Source organism: Tinamus guttatus, unplaced genomic scaffold, assembly GCF_059628265.1.
Source record: "Tinamus guttatus ecotype Peru unplaced genomic scaffold, ASM5962826v1 Tinamus_guttatus_pri_ptg000028l, whole genome shotgun sequence".
NCBI classification, from domain to species: Eukaryota; Metazoa; Chordata; class Aves; order Tinamiformes; family Tinamidae; genus Tinamus; species Tinamus guttatus.
Window position 1 is genome coordinate 1,328,721 of NW_028288562.1, and position 6,000 is coordinate 1,334,720.

The window sequence follows — 6,000 nt, forward strand, 5'->3', positions numbered from 1 at the left end:
TTTTACTGGTTTTTCTGAGTTTGAAGGAAAATGGTAAGTTGATCTTAAGAAAAGAGAATAGCTTGAAGATCTGAAGAACAGGCTTACTTGACATTCAGAGCACTGGAAGTACAATGTGCCAAGGGAAAAGCCAGTGAAAAAGATATATATATTTCAATTTAGTTGTAATTTGGGTTTCTGTATGTTCTGGCTCTGAGTTTAGCTGCTGCTGACTATCCAGATTGGGGTGCTCCTGGCCTTGGTTCTCTTGCTTTTCCAAGGCCACGACGGGCTGGGTAGGTTAGTGCCTTAGCGATGTGGCTGGGCCGTGGGACACGAGGCCGACAGCCAGCACGGTGAGCAGGGCATAAACACGACTTGTAGCATTTCAGTGCTATCGTAACGTCTATTTTATGGCCGCAATAAAACGCAGAGGAAGACTTTCCTTTTGCAGCTTTGTGCAGAGCCTGCCTTACAGAAGGAAAAGGGAAAGGTGGTTGGCTCAGCTTGTGATGTTGTTTTAGCTGCTCAGGTGCTTTGGCAGCAATGTGGACACAACCCCTCCCAGCCCTTTCCATGAAACACAGGTGGAGGAAATTTTACTAAATGCTTCTGTGCTTGTTACTGGAAGTGGCTAATTCCCAAGTTTTTACAAGTCTTTTCAGGTGTCTCTTGAGGAAAAGTATATTTACTAAAGCTTTCAAAGCTGCTTTTATTCTTTTTTTTTTTCTTTAAATGCAAAGAATATATAAGTTAACTTTCAGCTTGCAAGTTAAGTAAGTGTTTATCTTCTAAGAAGAAGGTTTTGCTGCACAAGTACCCAGCTTGCTTGCTAGGCTCTGTGGGCTGGCACCTCTAGGCTTCTGTCTTTGAATGTCACCTAGATGTAGCCAGTTCCTTTTCTGTTCTGAATTTCTGAGGCAATTTCTCACTTACATGAGCCTAAAAGCCTCTGTGGCCTGAGAGTGTCTCTTCTGTCAAGGTCTTCTGCTCTTCAGCAGCTGGCTGCAATGGAGCCAACCTGGCCCTGCCTCTGAGAGAATCCTTAACAGGGGGACAGTCCTTAACCTGGGGAAGGGAAAGCCTGTGAAATCCCCAAGGGGTTGGTTTGGCCTCAGCTTGAGGGAGGTGAGCAAAACGAGAGCTGAATCCCTACCCCCTGTGTGGGGCTTGCTCACATGTGTTGAATTTCAGAAACACCAGGGTGGCATGTTGGAAATGGTGTCCTTTTCCTAGTGCACCCGTGTCTGATGGTATCAAGTGATGTGTGTTATAGAGGAGCAGACCATAATTTAGCTGTACTTGAGAAAAGTTGCTGTTGTTGTCCAAATTTGGCTTTATTTAGGAACAAAGAATCATTTCTAAATTACTCTTTTTTGCCATTTGCATAAGAAAATATATTTTAATACTTCTCAGCCTCATCCTGCTTATGTTGGTATTATTGTTCTGCTCTTATTGTCAGTAGCAATACAGTGTTCAGTGCATTTAATGACATTTTACAACGGGAATAGTGTTTGCAGTTGTGTCTACATGCTGCGGGTCAGGAGGGGCGCTCGGAAGGCGTGTCTGGTTACCCTTCCCAACCACCAACAAAGCAAGTGCATGAGTGCTCTGCTCTCTGGTTCATAAAATGCAACCGACTGAGCTCGTGCAATACGAGGTTCATTGGTGCTGCTCTGTAAGCACAAGTCCCCTTTGGCTAGTGCAAGTGTCTGAGGCTGCCTGGTTGTAACCATAGTTGCAGTGCAGGTACCTGTTTGATGGCAAAATACCCGTGTCGTTGGTTTGAAGAAAGGGACAAGTGGATGCCCCATATTTGACTTAGTGGGCTTGTGTTGTCCAGATTGCAGGTGTTTTGCTTGTGGCTCATCTGCCTGGGGAACGAGAGCTTCTTTGAGCCGGCACTGAGAAGTTGCCTACAGCCATTCAGATGCCTTTTCTGACCCCTCTGTTAAGTGCCTGTAGAAAGGGCATCCCCAGCCACTGCCTGAGCTAGGGAGAGGGGCTGGAGCCCCCTCCTCAAAGCGTGATGACAGTGCCAGGATCTGGGGCCTGATGCCCCCAGGTGGCTTAAATACCGTTGGTGCACAGGAAAGTGAGAGGAGGAGCAGGTCATAGTTTGGGTGCTGATCTTGAAAAATGAGTTAAGTGAGGCTCTGGGAATCGGGGCCACCCCAGGCACATTCTGTAGTGCAGCTCTTGTCGCGATGCCCTGCAGGGGAAGAAGCACTTCCTTGCCCAGAGCTCTGTGTGTTCCCCTGAGCTGCCTTGGCTCTGCCAGCTTCTGTAAGCTGGGGCATCACTTCTGCTTGTAATCATATATCAGTTATCATAAATATTATATGCATAATATATTTTTCATTTGTGTGTTGTCTCACAAATGTGGTGATATAAGTGGATGTGAGTGTTTTGTGGAAGGATAAGGAGCGCAGAATTTAAGATGCTTCCCTTAGAGCACCTTCTTCTCCTGTAGAAGACATGGGCTGGCACTGAGAAATGAGCAGTGTTTTGGAAACAGCCAGGACACTTTGCTGTGATTTTCTTGCTGTTCTAGCTGCTTCTTGGGGATTTGCATCCCTTAATAAAGATAAGGTTGGACACAGCTAATTTTGCCGCCGTAACAAATGCCACCAAAATGACCCGTGCGCCGATAAGCATGCGGCTCCTGCTAAGGTGAACTCTCACCTTGTAACACTTCTGTTTGCTCCCGTTTCTTTCAAGCGGGTAAGCGATACGGGGCGGGTAAGCCAAGCTGGCGGCGGGGCTGCGCCGCGGCCGGGCCGTGCCGCAGCCGCCCCGCGGCAGGTTATCGGCCATGAATTATGCAGCGGGTGAGCAAGGAGGCAGGGGAGGAGCAGGGGGCTGCGGAGGCAGGGCGCGCGCTTGGGAGCTGGGGGCAAATAAGCAGGGAAGTACAAAAGTTAATAATAATTTAAAAAAAGCGATCTTGGCAAACGCAACTGCATGTTATTTGTAACTGTCACAGGCCTTTGCATACTGTAAAAGAAAGCGGCAGTGAATTATTGATTGCTTTTGTTAGGTTAATGGTGCCACTGCTTGATGGCAGGGTCGGGTACGGCTTGTGAAGCTGGAGTTTTACAAAGCATCAATGGAAAATTGTGATTTTGAGGGCAAAGGAGTTGCCAGTGCATTTGACTGCAAGTTTGAGTGAAGCCATGTCGCAAAGCTCCGAGTTGCTTAGGAGAAGAATACCCTCCTCCTCGTTTTCCTTTTTCAATGGGCTGGGTTTGGCACAAGGAGGTAGCGACGGGATGAGCCGGGTTTTTCGCCTCTGGTCCGGCTGGCTGGTGCGCCCGGGAGGCCTCCTGATGCGGGGCCGCGGGGCAGCCCCGCGCTCGTGCCGTTTCCCCTTTGGAAGTAGTCATGCAGAAGTGATGATGGAAAAGCCTGCTTGGCAAAAGGGAGCGGGACGCGCAGGAAGCGTGTGTGCAAATGAGGCAACATCGGCACGAGCTCCTCTCCGGCCTGGAATATCTTGTCTAAGCTCGCCAAGTGAGCACGTGGTTGTTGCAGGTAACTGTGCTGTAATCTAAATGCTGTGCAAGCAAGGCCAAGGGCTGTTTTTCCAGGAGAAACTAAAAGTTATAAATGATGCGGAGAGGTGCTCCTTGTTGTCTGTCTAGAAAAAATAAGTGAGGAGAGGGGCTCTTGGGTGGCACGGATTAGCCACGAAGAAGAAAGATGTCCTTCAGTGCTGCTGCTGGGCTCCTTGGAAGGACAGTCTTGGTACTGCAAAAAGCTTCACAGTTTGTTTTTTGCTTGTTGACAGCAGCTTTTCCATGTGAAGGTCTACATGGCTCTTGGATTAAGCCCTACTCACTGTTAAAGGCTGCCTGAGGTTACTTAGAGGCCCCTCTATTGCTTCTGCTGTAGCAACATAATTTCCATTAAAAATCAGCAATTTCTAGTAATGTTATTTTGAGAGAACTGTTTTGGATGAGATTCTGTTTTGTTTTCTTCTCTTTATTCCCCCATAATCTTAGTAATTTTGTAATACCGTTAGAAAAACTGAACTGAATTAGTGATTGTTCAATGCCTCCCAAATCAGTGGCTCCAAAAAGTAGGTGCCTGAGCCCTTGGAGTGTACATGCAACCTGAAATAAATTTTGCATTTTCATGTTAGGCCCAACCTGGGCTTGGGCGCTCGGGCAGGCGGCACTGCCTACCCCTCAGCCAGGCATCTCCTTGGCTTTGCCACCTTTCTGCACCCTATGGGACCAGGCGCATAGGGACCCCATCTATATCAGAGAGGAAAATATCCCCGGTTGGGTGACAAACATGGGGCAAACTGTTTCCTTGGATGCTCAAGCCTTGATGAGGAAGGAAATGATGCCTTAAACAGGCATTGTTTATCTTGACCATGAGTCCTTATGCAACTTCTCTCTGGTTTATCCCCCTCTCTGTTTTTCTCTATAGAGAACTAGTACAGACTACTTGGGCATCAAGCAAACTGTTCAGGTGATGACATGGTAGGCATGGGGCTCAAACAGGAACACTGCTCCTCACTGCCTTGAAAAATGCATCGTATAAAGCCATGTGCAATGCTTATATTGCTTCCATGGCCCTTCTCAGCCCGCTGGATGACAGGGATGAGCTTGGTTTTGTTTTGGTTTTGCTTGGTCTCTTTCCTTTGTGGCAAGTCATGCCTTAAAAAGGCACTAAATTTTGCCTTCTGTTCTTTTATCCCTCTAGAGTTTTTATACTGTATTAACTTCCCTGCTAAAATAAAAAGGCAAAAGCGGTGACAGATTTAATGCTCACTTGTGTATCCATAGGCACATGGAAGTTTGTAGTAGTAGGATTTCGTAGCTTTCAGCACTGCTGGTGCAGTGCTCAGAGCAAGGGGAGGGTGGATAATGTGACATGCATTTTACTTTCAGCAAGCTTGTTACACCAGCTCTGAATTTTTCATGAAGGCTTCAGTAACCTGTAGCCAAAGCTCGGGGGGTTTCCACCACAAAGAGGTGGATCGGCTTAGCTCTCACTTCCCATCTGGCTCCGGGTGACAGGGACAGTCGGGGGCTGAAGGAAACCTGAAGAATAAAAAAGTTCATGTGGGACATCCTTTGTGATGCATGAAAAGCTAAACATGTGCCTCTTGTACTGACATATCTTTGAAACACTTGCTTATCTCTGGCTTCAGATTATATTTAGTCAGGGTGTTTTACTTGAGTCACCAGCACAGCTGTCCTCTCTGTAAATAATACTGCCCGCAGGCTCCTTGCCACCCTTCTTGCCAAGCCTGCCTTTTTGGGAGTCCCCTGTGGCCAGCACCCCAAATTCTGTGCCTAGGTGCCTAGGGCATGGCTGGTGCAAAGGACGTGCTTGTCAGCTTATTGATCTCAAATGGAAAAAAAAAAAAAAAAAAAAAAAAAGAAAAAAGCCAATGGAAGTGACCTGATTAGTGCTCAGTTAGTTAAGAGCAACCCCAAAGGGGGCTCTTTGTGTGTAAATTAATGCCTGAAGCTGCCCTGGGAACAAAAGTGTTTTGCAGTCTGACAGCAACTACTTCCCAAGGTGATGCAACTCCTTGCTAATGGGAGCCGAGTTAAGGCACCCTTTGGAAAGAACACCCTCTTGTCTTGTTCACCCTCCTGGTTCGTATCCTGAGTGCGCCCTTCCACTCGTGAGCTTTTTGCGGTGGCCGTTTCCATGTCCGTGTACTTCCCAGACGCCGGCGGAGCTCCAGGACCCCCCTTTAGGCTGTGGCAGGAGCCTCTTTGTTGGGAAGAGGGTGATAGCGGGAGTGTGCCTGGGCTGGGAGCTGATTTGTGGCGGGGCGCGCGGGGGGCGGCCAGCCCCGCAGCAGGCACCACAGCTGTCGCAGCGGCCGCCCCAGCCGGCGCGCGCGGCGCCCCGGGAGCAGCCGCTTCCAAGAAGCGCCGAAACTGCATCCCCCGGCTGGAACCCCGGCTCTGCCCCTTGCCTGTTGTCCTGGAGCGCGCCGGGAGGCGGGCGTGCAGATACTGCCAGGAAAAGGCTCTTGGATGCCTGGTCTCA